Source organism: Notamacropus eugenii, chromosome 6 (assembly GCF_028372415.1).
Source record: "Notamacropus eugenii isolate mMacEug1 chromosome 6, mMacEug1.pri_v2, whole genome shotgun sequence".
NCBI classification, from domain to species: domain Eukaryota; kingdom Metazoa; phylum Chordata; class Mammalia; order Diprotodontia; family Macropodidae; genus Notamacropus; species Notamacropus eugenii.
The window spans coordinates 75,494,792-75,513,363 of NC_092877.1; the positions used below are offsets into that span (position 1 = coordinate 75,494,792).

The following is an 18,572-nucleotide window of genomic DNA, read 5'->3' on the forward strand; positions in this document are numbered from 1 at the left end:
TGTATCCTATGGTACAAAAACAACTTATAGCTCTCATTGTGGATTTGCTTTATGTAATTCTAGAGAAATTCTGGAGAACATGTGGGTGCCAAAACTGTGGAGATGGTTAAGTAGTCCAATCTCCACCAAAGGGAAAAGGTGTACCCTGGACCCATAAAGCTGTGAGTGGAATATCAGTCATAAATGAAATATTAAAAGTAATTATTCAACATATGTTTGTTCAGTGATCACTAAGAGCTAATATGGATTTACTTAGAATAAGACTTACCAGATGAAACATTTCATTTCTTGATATGATTACTAGGCTGGAAGAGAAGAGAAATGATATAGGCACAGTATCTCATGATTTCATTTGGCCATTTGATGAAACTCTTGATGATGCCCTTGTGGGAAAAAAAGAAGAAAGAAGACCTTGATCATTATAGAGTCAGGTATATTAATGCATGACATAGCAAATGTTGATGAGTGGTGTCAAACTAGCAAGGGGTCTCCTGAGGTACAAAGAATTATCTATGGTTTCATTCTTAAAAAAATGAATTGGAGAAAGACAGAAACCATGTTTATTTAATTTGTGAATGACACAAGCTATTAGGGATATGAGTGTCATTAGAAATATTCAAGCAAAGAGCAAGGTGAGCACCTTAAAAGGTTGTGAAAAGAAAGGATTTCTTCATAGAGTATGATTTTAGGCTAAATGAATTCTGTCTTCCCTTCAAACTTTAAGTTTTTAATATGGGAACATAGACTGTTCATACCGAATTTTTTTAGTATGATAAAGCACAAAAAAGTTTTGTTTTTCAATGCCCATTGTCTTTTTAGAGAGTAAACATGGATTGGATAAAGGAAATAAAGCTAGATTGATTCCAAACCCACTTATGGAAAGATTTCATATATTGGCTATATATATTCAGAAAGAGGAAGGTCATGGGAAAATATGCCAGCATATGCCCAGAGGTTGATATATATTTAGCCTAATTTCTAGACCTTGGCATATATGGAATATATAAGAATTGATGGAATGAACTGCTGAGGCATGACAACATATAATGTCATCCAGGAATCCATACATTCATTATACTATACTTACCAAAAGCAGAAAGGTTGATTAGTCAATTTTTTTTTAATTCTTTTTACCTTAAATTTTTTATATGTGATGCTGTAAATTTCTATTACCAACTTGCCCTTAAAAAATAAAATAAAATTAGCACACTCTTTTGAACCTTTTCTTGCTTTTCTGTTATTGTTCTGAACTTTGTTTTATGCATTTAAAAATGCTTCAATGTCCCTTCTTTGCTTTTTTCTTTTGTTTCTTTCCTTTCTTTTTTCTTTTTTTAGCTACACTATTAATAGCTTCCTTCTTTTCCACCTCTTCCAACAAAACATAAAAATAATCCTTGTAAAAAATAAGCATAACTATGCAAAAGAAATCTGCATACTTTGGGTCAATCAATTTTTAAAAGATTTTCCAGCAATAGGACTTGAAGTCAAGAAGGATTTCATAGTTAACAAGTAAATTCAATTAAGAAGCATCTTGCTCCCCCATCTTTGTTTCACCCTAAAAGATGATAAATTTAATTCTTTATTGCCCCTTAACTTTTTATTCTATATTGGTTAAATTGGTATCTACATGGTGTAAGTAGCCATATGTTTGTTCTGGCTTGCATTAAAAAAGGAAATAAATGGAAATAAAATTTAAAATCCTCTTGTCCTCTTTTATCCCAACCTTTCCTTCTGTTTTCCTTTGCTCTCTTTTTGCCAACCTACTGTTTTATGACTTGACTGATTTGTCTTTCACTTACTCTGTCCATGGCTAAACTTGGCTTCCCAATATAGCTATCACAGTCTGCAGTGACCTCTGCCTCCTCCTTAAACGCAAGCTGGGATAAGGATCAGAAAAAGATTGTAATGCAGCAATGCCTAGGCATTCACTGAGCCCATCCACACAGAGCTTGGTCATTATAGGTTCACTTCTGGGTGCAATCATATGAGGCAGATAGCATGCTTGGTGTGAGCCCTTCAGCATTAACAGTAATTCATGATGAGCTGTATTCAAATGAAATAAGGAATGGTTTTGAGCTCATCAAGAATAGGATTTTACTTGTGGTACACTGAAGTCTGATCTTTTTTTTACTCATAATATTATAACTCTAAAGGATTTCTGTGGTAAGAAAATAGAGTTTCTAGGATCAGAAATATAGTTTCATTTAAAAATTAGCCAGGTGGAAGATTTTAGCTTTAAAATGTAAAAATAATCTATCCAGCTATTTGTGGGATACGAGGCAGAGAATGAGATCAATTATATTAAAAAAATGTGGTTTTTTTCATTCAGAGATGACTTTGAAAACTGAAGGTGGGGGAGAGTGTTTGAAAGAGAATGTTGGGGCCAGAGAAAGAAAGGAAATAGAGGAAGGTGTGAGAGAATAAAGAGATAAACACAGAGAAGAGGAGACAAAAAGACAAAGAAAATGAGTGAGGAGAGGGAAAGGGAGAGTAGGAGAGCAAAAGAAGGAAAGTAAGGAGGGGTAGTGTGTGTGCGTGTGCATGTGTGTGTAATATATATAGACATACATTTTACACACAGAAACACATAATATATGTATGCATACATACATACCTACATACACACACACATACACACACACACACACACACACACACACACATATATATATATATATATATATATATATATATATATATATATATACACACACACACACAGAAAGAGATTAAGAGATAGCTGAGGGAAGGAAGCGAAAGCTTTCCTGACATTTTGATATTTTTGAAGAGAGTTCCATGACATGTAGATTTTGTCTACATTACGCAGACAGAATTTTGGCAGTGCAATTTGCCTCAGTGACTTTGCACTCCTCACTTTATATTTGGGCCAGGAAAAAAAGGATTACCTTTCAGAATGACTGTTACTACCACATAATGAGATTTGCTTCTAGATGCGAAAGTTGGTGAGTAGAAGAAATTTGGATGTTAGAAAGTATATATCTAATGAGGGAGAGGAATAATGTTTTATCTAAAAAGAAATGTTTATCCTGAGTACCTTGGCCAGTGCTTTGCAATAGATGGATTAGTTATTTTGTTGAGTCATGTCAGTCATGGTCAGTTCTTTGTGATCCCATGGTTTTTGTTTGTTTTTGGCAAGGTTACTGGAGCAGTTTGCCATTTCCTTCTCTAACTCATTTTACAGATGAGGAAACTGAGGCAAACAGGGTTAATGATTTGCCCAAGGTCACACAGCTGGTAAGTGTCTGAGGGAAAATTTATATTCAGGTCCAACACTCTATGTGCTATGACATCTGGCTGCCGGCCTGAGATCTTACTGATTCCAGAAATCCCTCCATACTTATCCGTTTGTGAGACTGTTCTATGTCCTTCCCAAAATTTACTATAGATGAGCCACCCAATTTACTTAAGGCCTTCCTAACTTTCCCCTAACTTTGAGAAGATACCATGAGGCACTCAACTGTCCACTGTCATTTCTTCTTCTTGCCACAGAAGCCCATCTTCAATCTTTTAGTACAGTTCAGTTCCTTAATGACGTCCTTTTTCACGGTTCTTCAGAATTCCTTACTGGTGATATGTTGCAGCCTTCTCTGTACCTTTCCATTGTCCTTTGTGTGATACTCATCTTTAACTCCCTGAGGCTTCTGTTTAAAGTCTCCCTGCTTAGCAATGCAGTTAATAATTGTTTATCGAAAGAAAGAGAAAAAGAAAAAAGAGAGAAAAGAAGAAAGAAGGATGAAAGAAAGAAACATATGTATGGGCAGCAGCTGCTTTGGATAGAGATAATTAGCCTTTGGTTGATTTTTGCTGAGCTTGAATTCTGAAGAATAGTTACTTGGTATTTATTAACACTCTCTGAGCTAAGCTGTCTCTTTTACAAATGTCAAAAAAAATTTTTTCCTCTAGAGAGCTGACTTCTCAAGAGAAAACCAGATTATCTGGTTGACTAATCAGGTGGTATATAATCTATATAATGGGATACTCCAGAGGATTAGGGTCTCTTCTCCCTCCCCCAAGCCACTGACACTTCCTCCAACATTGAGAATGTCTAAAGTAACTATGGATTTCCACAGTGCCTGTCTCTTATTGCTTTGGAGTTTGTCTATAGGATAAAATTGATTACTTTTCACCCGTATTTTGCTACCTCCTCATGAATTTCCTCCTTCCTCTTGGTAACGTCTCCTGCTTCCAAGCATCCCCCTGCTCCCATGATACCTTAGGGCTTCCCCTACCTAAGCTTGGGGATAAGAAAACTTGGGTTTTAGTCTTCTCTTGTATATTAACTCTTTACTTGACCCTGGGCAAATCACTTAGCTTTTTTGAGTCTTAGTTTCCAAATCTACAAAACGAGGAAATTAGAAAAAAAATGATCTCTGTATCATTTTCTAGTTCTGAAATTCAGATCCTGTACAGTCATATCTTAATTCTTTATATCTGTTCATCAACTTCATGACTATTAAAATGTGTTCTGCTACAGCACATTGTCCTCTAAAGCCTGCCTTTTGCCTTCTCGTGATTTTTATCTAGGGTCCTCTAGCTAAAGGACAAACTCCTCCTCCTCAAGTCTCTTCATAATCTAGGCCTCCTCAATCTCTCCAGATTTCTTTTTCCAGCATGCGTTAGGCATCCCAGTCACATTGGCCTACTAAGAGTGCCCTCTCCATGCCTCAAGTTGCCATTTCTTTTATTTTCTCCATATCTCATTGGGCTTAGAATGCACCCCATTCAAATCCCATCAATTGCCTGATTGACTGAATGGGTTGATCAATTGAAATGGTTGAACAAGTCATGGTATGTGACTATGACGGAATACTATTGTACTATAAGAAATGATGAGCAGGACACTTTCAGAAAAACCTGGAAAGACTTGCATGGGCTGATGCAAAGTAAAATGCACTGTGTACAAAGTAACAGCAGTATTGTAAGATGATCAGCTATGAATGGCATAGCTATTCTCAGCAATACAATGAACCAAGCCAACTCTAAAGGACTTAGGATGAAAAATGCTATCCGTCCCCAGAGAAAGAACTGATGGTGTCTGAATACAGAATAAAGCATACCTTTTTGTTTTCTTTATCTTCTTTTTTTTAATCTGTGTTTTCTTTCACAACATGTCTTGCGTTTTAGTCTTCTCTTGTATTAACTCTGTATATGACCCTGGGCAAATCATTTAGCTTTTTTGAGTCTTAGTTTCCAAATCTACAAAATGGGGAAATTAGAAAAAAATGATATGTTTTGCATGACTACACATGTATAACCTGTATTGAATTGCTTGTTTTCTCAATGAGCGAGTGAGTGGTGTGAGGAGGGAGGAAGGGAGAGAATTTAGAAATCAAAATTTCAAAAACAAATGTTAAAAATTGTTTTTACATGTAGCTGGGGAAATGTACCCCCATCCTCACATATACTAGTGAGTGAGAATCCTCAGCTTCCTTCAGAACTTATCTCAGGAGCAGCTTGGTTGCTTTTCTTTATTCTTGAAGAGGGACCAAAATGACGTGATTATGATAATGTCTAGTTTCATTGTGTCTGACTGTGGCTGATCAGACCAATATGAGCTCAGAGTGCTCTACTACAGACTGGGCACAAATAATTTGTGTGAACATTTGGGGTAGATATGCTAAATTTGTGCATCCTACGTTTCCTTTGAGCTGTTTCAATTCTCCTTTGCTCATAGAACACAGCACCTTCTCTGATGTGGGCATGCCACGCTGAGCAGTCCTGTGCCAGTGTCTCCCAGGTCACACAATCAATTCCAAAGTTCTTGAGAGAGACCTTGAGAGTGTCCTTGTAATTGCTTCTTTTGACCACCATGTGATCACCTGCCCCGTGCAAGTTCTCCCTAAAATAGTCTTTTTGGCAATGTGCATAGTCCATGAAGTCTTTCTTGATCTTTCTATTTGTTAGTGATTGTGCATTCTCTCAACTTATGGTCTTGATCCTATATTCTTTGAGAATTTGTCTCTTTCATCATCTCTCTATTTTTAATCTTAAATATATCTCTATTTGTTTCTTTCTCTATTTCCTTTTTGCCTATATGAATACCTATATCTTACTCATCCATAAGCACCCTATGGCTCAGTGCTCTCCCTGCCCCACTATGCCTCAGACTCCTCTCTCCAACCCCTCATTATGTTTTTTTTTTTTTTTTTTTATGTAGAGTGGCCTGATCCTGATGGTGGTTTTCAAAGACCACTCTGTCTTTGATGCATTATATTCTTATGGAAGCAGCTAAGTGGAACACTGGATAGAGTACTGGACCTGGAATCAAGAAGATCTGAGCTCAAATCTGGTCTCAGATACTTGCTGTGTGACCCTGGTCAAGTCACTTAATCTATAGCTCTCTTAGTTTTCTCAGCTGTAAAACTGGCAGCCCTTACCTCCCAGGATTGCTGGAAGGATCAAGTGAGATGATATATTTTTTTAAATTCTCCAGGGGAAATATATACATATTTCTTTACTTATATAATATTTTATTTTTCCCCAATTACATTTTAAAACAATTAAACATTTTTTTTTAAATTTTGAGTTCCAAATACCATCCATGCTTCCCTCCCTGAGATGATATTTGTAAAATGCTTAGTAAAGTGCCTGCTTATTTCCTTCCTTCCATTTACTCTAGGAAACTTTCTTTCAAAAATGATTTTAAAAATTTTTTTCAACTGTTTTTCATTAAAGCAAAATTTGTAAATATTTCTGCACATATAGGTGCCTTTCCTTTTTTTTTTTTTAAATCTCTTTTGTGACCTAGTAGTGGCATTATTAGGTCAAAAGGTATGCATGTTTTTTTAGCCCTTTGGTCTCAATTGCTCTACAGAATGGTTGAATCAGTTCACAACTCCACCAACAGTACAATAATGCTTCATTCCCCCTTACCCCCTTAACCCCTCCACTATTTGATCATTCTCCTCCTTGGTCCTATTAGGCAGTCTAATAGGTATGAAGTAGTACCTCAGAATTGCTTCAATTTGTATCTCTCTAGTAAGTAGTGAGTTACAGCATCTTGTCATATGGCCATAGATAGTTCTGATTACTTCATCTGAAAACTATTCATATCTTTTGATCATTTAACAACTGGAGAATGGCTCTTACCTTTATAAATTTGACTCAGTTCTCTATATGTTTGAGGCATGAGAACTTTATCAGAGAAGCTTGCTTCAATTTTTTTCTCACAGTTACTATTGCTAACTGTATTTCCCTCCATCATAATCCCCATTTATTCTATTCTCTTTCTCCTTTTACCTTGTCCCTCCTCAAAAGTGTTTCGCTTCTAATAACCCTCTCTCCCAAACTACCCTACCTTCTATCATCCCTCCTTTCTCTTATCCCCCTCCACTCCTTTTTTCCTGTAGGGCAAGATAGATTTCTATACCCAATTGAGTGTGTATGTTATTCTTTCTTTGAATCAATTCTGATGAACAATTCTAAGGTTCACTCACTTCCTCTCACCACTTCCCTTCTGCTATAAAAGTCTTTTCTTGTCTCTTTGATGGGAGATAACAACCCATTCCACCTCTCCCTTTCACTTTTCCTCAGTACATTCATTTTTCTTCTATTAATTTAATTTTTTAGATATCATCTCTTCATATTCAACTCACACCTGTGCCTTTTCTCCATATATACTTCTATTTGCTCTAATAATGAGAAAATTCTTATAAGTTACAAGTGTCAGTTTAACCTTATTAAGTCCTTTATGATTTCCTTTTCCTGTTTACCTCATTATGCTTTTATTGAGTCTTGTATTTGAAAGTCAAGTTTTCCATTCAGCTTTAGGTTTTTCATTAAGAATGCTTGAAAGTCCTCAATTTGATTGAATGTCCATTTTTCCCCCTGAGGAATTATACTCATTTTTGCTGGATAGATGATTTTTGATTGTAATATTAGCTCCTTTGTCCTCTGGAATATCATTCTAAGCCTTGTGATCTTTTAATTTAGAAGCTACTAACTCTTGCATTATCCTGACTGTAGCTCATGACACTTAACTGGCTTCTTTGTAGATGCTTGCAATGTTTTCTCCTTGATCTGGAAGCTCTGCAATTTGGCTATAATATTCCTGGAAGTTTTCATTTTGGCATCTCTTACAGGAGATGATCAATGGATTCTTTGAATTTCTGTTTTACCCTCCGGTTGTAGAATATCAGGGTAGTTTTCCTTGACCATTTCTTGAAAGATGATGTCTAGGCTTTTTTTTTATCATGACTTTCAAGGAGTTTGGTAATTTTTAAATTATTTCTCCTGGATCTATTTTCCAATGGGATATTTTAAAGTCTTCCATTTTTTTCATTCTTTTGGTTTTGTTTTATTATTTCTTGATTTCTTATAAAGTCATTAACTTCCATGTGCTCCATTCCAATTTAAAGCAATTACTTTCTTCAGTGAGTTTTGTATCTCCTTTTCCATTTGGCCAATTCTACTTTTCAAGAATTATTTTTCTTCAGTGATATTTTTGTGCCTCTTTTTCCATTTGGCCAATTTTGTTTTTTAAGGCATTGTTTTCCTCATTGACTTTTTTACCTCTTTCACCATTTGGCCTAGTCTATTTTTTTAAAGTGTCATTTTCTTCAGTACTTTTTGTGTCTCCTTCACCAAATTGTTGACTCATGATTTTCGTGCATCACTCTCATTTTTCTTCCCAATTTTTTCTCTACTTCTTTTACTTGGTTTTCAAAATCCTTTCTGAGCTCTTCCATGGCATGAGACCAATTCATGTTTTTTTTTGGAGGCTTTGGATATAAGAGCTTTGCATTTTATTATCTTCTGAGTGTGTGTTTTAATCTTCCTTGCCACCATAGTAATTTTGTATGGTCAGAATATTTTTTTTATTGTTTTTTCATTTCTTCAGCCTATTACTTGACTTTTAGCTCTTTGTTAAAGTAGGGGTCTGCTTCCAGGGTGGAGGGTGCGTTGTCCCAAGCTTCAGGAGTTTTGTGCAGCTGTTTTAGGAGATAATTCTAAAGACCTATAAGTTTTCCATTCTTCCAAGGTGGTATGATCTTAGGAGAGTTGTTTACTACTCTCCTGTTCTGTTCTCTGGTGTGTGTGTGTGTGGGGACTATCACTCTTTTCTGCCATTGAAATGTGAGGAGGATCCCCTCCTCCCTTCACTGTGGCCATAAACTTTGGTATACTGGTTCTCCTTCCTACCTTGGGATTGCCACACAGGGCTGTGACTTGAATCTGAATATGAGCAAAGTAACAGAAGCCTGCCCCAGGGCTAGCAAAAAATGACCAGTTGTTCAACTTACTGTCTGTGAACTGAGAGCTCCAGAAGTAGCAGCTGCAACTGCTGTAGATTCAGTCATTTCCAATGCTTTCTCCTGGTTTGCTGGGGCCAGGGCTGTAGTGGCATGGCCTGTGCTGGACTGCATTCCTCTCTCCATGGTCCAACAAACTTTTCCTGCTGACCTTCTAAATTGTCTTGAGTTGGAAAAATGTTTCACTCCATCTTTTTGTGGGTTCTTCCACTCTATAATTTGTCTAGAGTCATCACCTAAAGGTATTTGGAGGGGTTTGGGGGAAAGCTCTGGTGAGTCCTTTTCTTTACTCTGCTATATTGGCTCTGTCTCCTACTCTGGGAAATTTCAAAATATACCCTGCATATGATTCCACAAATATGAATTAATGGAATCTCTTAGTTCTGTGTATTCAGTCCTAGTTTCTACTCTGTGCTCAAGAAAGCTCTGTGCTCAAGCCTGGCATAAGTAAAATGGAGCTCTTTATTCTTCTCCATCTCCCATCAATTCACTTCTCTTTAAAACTCTCCCATTTCTGTTGATGGTACTATCCTACTTCCATTCACAAACTTAGAATAATCCTTGACTCTTTCCTTTCTCTCATCACCTTCTCCAGTTCCCCCATATCCAACCACCTGCCAAGTGTTGTTTATTCTCCCTTTTAGTCTATTATATTCTTTCTATTAATACAGCTGTTCTCTTCCTTCAGTCCTTCATCACCTCTGGCTTGAACTATTACAAAAGTGTGCTAAGTGATATCCCTTTATCCATTCTCTCCCCTCTGTAATCCGTCCTGGCAAATTAATACTCTTAAATAAATATTCTTGACCATGCTACTGCCTTTCCTGAGAATGTCAGTGACTGCGTATTGAGTTTAGGTTAACAATAGCTAACATTTAAATAGTATTTTAAGATTTATGAAACATTTTACATATATTGAGTTATAACGATCCTTTGAAATAGGTAATATTATTATTCCCATTTTATAGGAGAGGAAACTAAAGATGAGATAGGCTCAGTGACTTGTCTAGGATAATATATCTAGTAAGTATTTGAAGAGAGATTGAAACTCAGGCCTCCATGACTTGAAGTCCAACCTACTTTGCATTTGACCACATAGCTGCTTCTAAGCATACGAACTCTTCAGTCTGGCCATTGAAGATATTTATGCTCTGATTGGAACCAATCTTTCCAGATTGGTTTTACATTTCCCCTCAAACACTCTATGTTCAAGCCAAGCCAACCTATTTGCTATTCTCTGTACATAAAATTCAAATCCTACCTCCATTCAGCTGGCCCCCATCTCTGGAATGCTTTTGTTCTTTATCTCCTGTGACTCCTGCATCTTTTGTGTGCTATCTTCTACAGGAAACCTTTTCTAATTTTCCTAGTTGTTAGCCCTGTCTCCTCAAAGTATCATGCATGTATTTCTATTTTGTATATCATATCTCTAGAGAAAATTGGATTCACAACAAGAGACATCATGTTATAATGTATAGAGGATAGATTACTCTATAGTGAATGTATAGAGGATAGATTACTCTAAATGAGTACCTGAATAGGCCAATGTTTCCAATTGCATCCTGGGCCTTGGGGTCACTGGACCCAGAAAATGAGACTGGTGACCTCGCACAGCTCTCCCTCCCTCAAAACAAAGTCAAGTGCAAGTCATGTCATCATTTCTCTGATGTCATGGTCTTCTTCAAAAATGAAGGATCAACACAGATATGACTCTCCTAAAGATTTGATAGAAAAGGAGTAGGTATATGGTTTGGTAGTTTCTAATATCTTGTGATTACTTCTGCTGGGAGAGGTAGTTGGGGAGAATGATACATTTCACGAACTAACTTATTCTTTTGGCATTCTCTTTGGGATATCTTGAAAATTGATCTCTGAGTACCTAGTGGTACCACCAATAGAAATTCTTCTGTGTGAATTGTATCAGGTCTATTCATTCTTCTCCTTGTTTTTTTTTTTTATATCATTTTTGACCCCTTGAATCAGGTTAAGACTTCCTAAATCTTAGGTTTATAAGGAGCATCCACCCCGTACCTGAACAATAATACATAACTGCGTTGCTTTTGATTGAAGACTTCTACTAAGTTTCAAAGTGCTAGCATCCCTGACCCACTCCCAGGCATCCTGTTTTACTTTTGGATACATCCTTTCAAATACTTGAAAGTATCTTACATATCATAAATAGGTTAGTATCAAGTATCAACATGTGGCAGTTTCACTCTTGTTTATGCCTAGGCTAGATTACTGTGGAAAGGCTTTGGAGCAAACCGACTCTGTTTTGTCTATTTGTTGTCCTAGTTTTGTCTACAAATGCTCTTGGGATGGTCTACTCTAACTAATCTGGGTCTTATGCCAAGCTCTGCAAGCATTTTTCTCCCCAATTTATTTTTTGCTGTTTTCTGAAGTGATACTCTGAATCTTCCATTCTCCTCCTACCAAATGTTTTGCAAATGACCTTGTACCCTTTCTCAGCTCAGAAATTCTGTGTTTCCTGGTAGTTATAGTTTTCTGATCCCTTTTGATCTCATAATGCTTATTATAATGATTGGCTTACATCAGTTATTTTATATATATGTGTGTGTGTGTGTGTGTGTGTGTGTGTGTGTGTGTGTGTGTGTGTATGTAAAACAGGTCAGGTGGTCAGATTGCAGTTATGTGTGTTTCACTCTTGGGGATACTCCAATTGAAAGGCAGAAAACTATTCTTGGGAGGTCAAAGGAACTATGTGATTGTTCATAATTGGTAGCATCCCTCCAGGCTATAATAAAGGAATGTCAGGACATTCACTTATGGCAAGAGATTTTTAGTTGTTGTGGTTATAATGGTAACATCTTGCCTTTGAGCGTATTGTGATTTAATTCAACTGAATTTGATAAACACACAGTTATTGAATGAGTGAATTAGAGCCCAGGTGCTTGCAACTGAAAGTGTATGTGAACACAGAAAGAAAGGGATTGATGGAGGAAGAGTGTGGGGTGTTGGTGATGTGACAGTGTAAGAGTTGAGAGAGTGTGAATGATTACATATAGGTGAAGGAATAACTGGATATCAGAGGTGTATGGTGAACAGAGAACTATTAGCTCGAGAGGCCCTAGAATGAAGAATCTGTCCCTTGAAAAGTAGGGAGTATGTCAGGATCAGAGAAAGCCCTGGAAAGAAATTAGGCATGGAATATGGATCCTAGTGCCCTTAAACAAAACAATTCCTGATGAGGAGTATTCTTAATAGTCAGATTTAGGTTGTGCAGTTATGTTAATTGACATTTTCCAAGCATTCTCAGGAAAAAAGAGTGGGGATGGATAAAAGGACCCAGACTTTGTTGGGTAATTGATACTATGCGTGAGTGGCTTTGTAACAAGTTGGTGTAATGGCCTTTAGAATATTCTAATTTGATGTTGATTTTGGCATCTGCTATAATCTGTCAAAGATATGATTGCATTCAGACACGCGATTCTTAAATGGTCCCCATTTCGGATACTTCTTGTTTCCTGTCTCTTCAGATAGAACTGATTTCACTTTTGGATTGTGATGTTCACCACATCCAACACTTCCCAACCCTTTTCCTTTTCTTTTCTTATGATCCTCATAAACATTGTGAGGCAAACTGACTGTGATGAAATGATGTCTTCCTACCACTGAGCCTATGATGAAATTGACTCTGTCACCTCCTTTGTCTCTCTGAGAAGAATTTGCATGTTATCCTTCCCTTTAGTTGAAACTTATCTATGTTAAATGGACCTTTGATTTCACTGGTTAAGGGGACTCCCAAAAGGGAACTTCCTCTACCAAGGTAAATTGATCCTTGCTCTTCAGTTTATAGTCATAGAGAATTACCTGGAGGTTAAGAGACTTAACTAGGAACACATAACAGTATATGTCAGAATGACATGAACCAGTTCTTGAATGGTTCTATCTACTCTGCCTCTGTTTGATTTTATATAATGAGACTATCAATATCATTGAGTTCTTCCAGTGGTATATCAGCTCTTTGGTGATTAAACTTAGATTACTCATTAAGAGTATCGGTACCAGTTGATGGAATGTAGGACCTAGAATCAGGAAGACCTGAGTTAAATCTCGCCTCAGTCACTTATTAGCTGTGGGAACTGGGACAAGCCACTGCACTCTTTTGCCTCAGTTTCCTCAACTGTAAAATGGGGACAATCATATAACACCCACCTCCAAGAGTGGTTATGAGGATCAAATAGTATGAAATTATCAATACTTAGCAGAGTGTTTGCACATAATAAGCCATTATCATTGCTTTGTTATTGTTGTTTTTGTAGATATTTAAGAACTATGTACTTCATAGAGGATTCTGCTCCATTTGATTTCATTCCACCGTGGTCACAGAACACGGGGTAGGTGCTTATCAGTTTTATAACTCACTAGGACCAAAAAAAAAAAAAAATCTATCACCTGGGGACTGACCTAACAGTGGTGAACTTCTCTGTAATTGTAAGCCTGAACTGTGTATAGCATAATCTTTTACTTGGATTGTAGTCACAAAAGTCCTCAGTGCCTCATTGTGACTTAGAGATGTCCTTCTCAGTGCCTCATTGTGACTTAGAGATGACCCAGGGTCTTCATTCTTTGAACAAGGTATGTGCTGACTCTGGTAGATTCTACAAGGTTGGAATGACTTCAAGTTTAAGTGCAGTGGCCTTTCAGATACTAATAATCATTTATATGCTTATCTTTTATATATGATATCAACAGTGGCTTCTTAAAGACAAGAAATACACACACATATTTACATATATATGTATGGGTGTGCATGTATACACACATATATGTATATAGATTTGATGTTTATAACACAAGCTCCTAGCACCAGTACCTTACACATAGTAGGTGCTTAATAAATACAGCTTGCCTTGGGTTTCTATATCACTTTCCTCATAAAGTTCCTGTGAGATGCATGGTGCAGACATTATTAGCAATACTTTGTAGATGAAGTGTTACTCAGGATAAGATGAAGTTGTAAGTGTGAGAGCAAGGTCTTGAGCCCAGGTCATGTACAAGACCAAATAAGTTGCTCTTTCCTATGTAATTGACTGTTGGCAGTGACATTCAGAACCATATTTGCTGTTGTATCAATGCAGCAGCCTGTGGACATTTTGTGATCTCAGATCTAAGAAAAACAGTGATATTCCCTTCGTTATCACTTTGAGGGAAGCACAAAAGGACCTTACCGTGAGGAGCAAGGCTTAATTAGCACTTTGGTGATTCATGTAGCAGAGTGTGAAAATCTCCACTGCATCACAGAGAAAGATCAAAATAACAGCTTTCAGATTTTGTTTTGCTTTTTTGTTTCTGGACTTACTCACTGAGAATACAAAACCTTGTTTCATTGTTTCATATCTGCGGCAATCTAGCATGAAAATGACCTTTGAACTCAGTATAAGATGGAGAAAAATGTAGCTGCTTACAATGCCTGGGGTATGTCTATTTTGATCTTGAACATATATAAAAAAAAAACCTTTCTTTATGTAATGCGTGTGTTTTTATAGGGTCACAGACATAGAACTTAGAAGTCGCCTGATCTAAACCCCTTATTTTACTGATGAGGAATATTGGACTTCAGAGAAATTAGCATTCTAAGGTGGCAGTCTGAAATATTATTGTGCTATAAGAAATGCTCAGCTAGTTGATTTTAGAAAAAATCATGGAAAGACTGAATGAAATAATGAGAAGTGAAGTGAGCAGAGCCAAGAGAACACTGTATACAGTAATAGCAATATTGTTCAAAGAATGATTGTAAACAACCACATCATTCTGAGTACTACAAATTCTCAACTCAACTAGAAAGGACCTTTCTATTCACTTTTAAGAACGAACTGATAAATAGAAGCATGCATAGTACGGTTTTATATATACTTATAAATGTGCATAAAATGCTGGCCTTCTCTAGTGTGGGATGGGGAGGGAGGGAGGAAGACAGATTGGAAAAATAAAACAAATTTTAAATTAAATTTAAAAAATGTGACAAAATCAATAGGTAGCAAATATTTGTCCTATGACTTCAAATCCCACGTGTTTTCCACTGTGCCACATGGACTCTTACAAGTGGTTTTGATGGCATAGAGAATTTCCAGTATGGGAACTCCTTCCTTTGGTGCAACTCACAGGAGTTCATAAATAGTGTTGTTATTTAGTCATTTCAGTTATGCCTGCCTCTTCCTGACCCCATTTGGGGTTTTCTTGGCAAAGATACTGGAGTGGTTTGTCATTTCCCTCTCCAGTTCATTTTACAGATGAGGAAACTGAGGCAAACAGGGTTAAGTGACTTGCTCAGGGTCACATAGCTAGTAAGTGTCTGATGCTATATTTGATCTCAGAAAGAGGAGTCTTCCTGATTCCAGGTCCAGCACTCTATCTGCTGAACCACCTAGCTGCTCCATAATAGTGATGATAGCTTCCATTTCTTTAAGACTCAGTGTTCTTTCTTCACAAAACTCTGGGATAGATAATATAGATATTTTCCTGATAAGCACATTATGGCTATTGTCAGTCTTAGTAGTAATAATATTTGATGAAACAGAAAATGATGATGATGACAATGATGATGATGGTGATGATGGTGGTGGTGGTAGTGGTGATGATGAGTTAAATATTTTTAGGATCTGTAACTTCTTTAGGGTAGATACTCCTTCCAAAAGGCAGACTCCGACCACGCAAATGAGATTAAACTTGTAAAACACAGGGTCTAGCAAAAAGTAGGCACTTAATAAATGCTTATCACCTTGTTCTCCTGTATGACTCACTAGGTATGCAATGGCCAAAATATTTCTCACTCTTCTGGTGATGGGCCTCTCCAAATCTGGCTAAGCTGCATATGATTCATTAATGGGGTTTATACTCGAAGCCTTTCTGGTTTGTTTGCATCTGTTGGAGTTAGTGCTCTAATGAATAAATGCACGAATGAATGCAAAAATATTAAGGATTACTCTTTGTCAAGTACTGTGCTAAGCTACAAAAATGAACACAATAACTCAGGGACCCCTCAACACTGTGATGAAACATTAGAACAAGACCAGCAGAGACAAGTCATCATCATGGTCACTATCAAAACATCCACCTCTCTCCGAATTTAAGAAGTGTTGTTTTTTGATATATCTGTACTAAATATTGATAACCTCCAAACTGTGTGGAATGAGAAAGCTTTCTATGCAGAGACCTAGTGGGGACAGGTAGAAAAGTATATGTCATTCTCATTGCCTTGTATCCTAATAGAGTTGTTTCAAAGATGCTCTTCGTGGGTCCTACCAAAGATAAGCACGCATTCTCATACTTTCATTCAATTACAAAAACAGACAATACCTTTATCAGTCTATGTAATAACTCACTGAATACTAAATGTAAAAGAATAATATCAAGATAATCACAGCTTTTTCTGTCTGAGCCCCAGTGAATATAAAGATGAGAAGACTGAAGCCAACAATAGGGACAGAGACTGGACAAATTCCCTAATGAGGAAACTTTCCCCATTAATAAAGATTGACATCTACTCCATTACTGAGACCTTAGAGAGTCACCCAGAGCGTTAAGACATGAAATGATTTGTCCAGTTCTTGTTGAGACAGGATTTGAACTCTGGTCTTCCTGGCTCCAAGGTCAGTTCCCTAGCTGTCATGCTATATTGCGTCTTTGAAAAATATATACCATAGGGGTGCGTGACACACATATACACACACCTCAATGGTATATATTTATATCTATATCCATATATATATATGGATATAGACAAGTAGACAGCTTCAAAAGTTACATGTTGAATTTATTATATAGTTAAAAGCAAACTGTAAATGGAAAAATTCCCAGTTTTGTCTTATGTATAATTTTTTTCTATTCTATTTTGTATATGAAATTGCACATTTTACCTAATGGTATGTTCAGAATAAAAAAAATTAAAAACAAATCAAGCCATAATAATGATAAATTATGTAATTATCTGGAAAATGTGTACTACATGAATGAAGGTATATTATATTACATCGTACACATACACATATGTATACATATGTTTATCTGTGTATATGTATGTACTAGTCTAGGAAAGAAACATTTATCCCCATCACCACCAGTGGGTTAGTCACCAGCCTCATGAGTTTTTTTCCACTTTGTTCATGAAGCTTGCCTACCATAACTTGCCAGTATAGAGTATGCCCACATTGCTGATATCCTTGAAATCCTTGAAATAGGTCATTATTTTTATGACTTGTATTGACAGAGTGCTTTCTATGGTTGCAAAGTGCTTTTACATTCATTGTTTACAATAATCCTTTGAGGTGAACATTATGCCCATTTTACAGATGAGAAACTGAGAGGCCAAAATGTCATATAACTTGTCCAAGGTCCCATAGCAAATTAGAGTGAGAGGGAGAATAGGAAGCCCATGTCTCCCAACCTCAAGCTCCCTTTCCAATTTCCACTGCTTCTTAAGGCGCATACCAATTTTATTTTTACAAACCAAATCATGTTTTGAAATGTGCCAAGGGAGCTGGCTATTTAAAAGGACTCCTGTGGTGAATCTTTTTGTAAAGTCACTCATGATTTATTTTCATCAATTTAGATTTTTATGTATTGGTTTAGCTTGAGGCCGGGGACACCTGTGATGCCATTGTTTAGCAAGGGGAATTTTCACAAGGGTATTTTCAAGCACAAGGCCTTATTGAGATGCTTTATTGAAATTCTTCAAGGAGATGTCACGGTGGCTGCAGAAGCTGCAGAATCCGCACCAGGCCGTCAGCCCACAGAGCTGTGAGCTGTTTTACAGAAGACAAATTCTTCTTCTGTTGTTTGCCACTGTCACTCTGGCACATGTTGTCTTCCTTCTGTAGCTGGCTCCAAAGGACAGGCTGAGGAGAAGGAAGCCCCCTTGTAATGGCTTTAATGGTGAGGAGAGAAAGCAATGTTGTCTGACAGTTTGATTGGCACCAGCTAGGCGTTGGTTAGACCTGTCATATATTTTTTTTCACCTCATGAATAAAAGCATGAGATATAGAGTTATAAGACACCACTGGGCTCATCTAGTCCAATTCATTCATTTTTCAAAATGATGAAACCTAGTACTAAGAAAGTTAACTGGCATATAGGTAGTATATAGTGAAGTAGAAATTTGAACCCAGAGCCGCTGATTTCAAACCCACCAGTAAGGGACCATCTCTTATCTTTTCAAAGTAGAATATAATCTCAGTCTTCAACTTTCTTCATCAAGTTAACAACAAGCATACATTAATTAAGCCACTACTATGTGCCAGGCACTGTGCTTGCACCGGGTATACAAAGGCAAAAACAATA

The 18,572-nt window shown here is 36.9% G+C and overlaps 1 protein-coding gene across 5 annotated transcripts in view; it reads left to right on the forward strand.

Moving 5' to 3' along the window:
• Window positions 1-18,572, forward strand: part of LOC140511308 (cytosolic beta-glucosidase-like) — a 408,352-nt gene that overhangs the window by 200,136 nt on the left and 189,644 nt on the right. Inside the window, exon 5 of one of the 5 annotated variants that reach the window (XR_011969491.1) lies at window positions 13,556-13,630. The exons of the other annotated variants lie outside the window; for them this stretch is intronic. The gene's annotated coding sequence lies outside the window, so the exon portion shown is untranslated. The remainder of the gene's footprint in view (window positions 1-13,555; window positions 13,631-18,572) is intronic. 5 annotated transcript variants of the gene reach the window in all.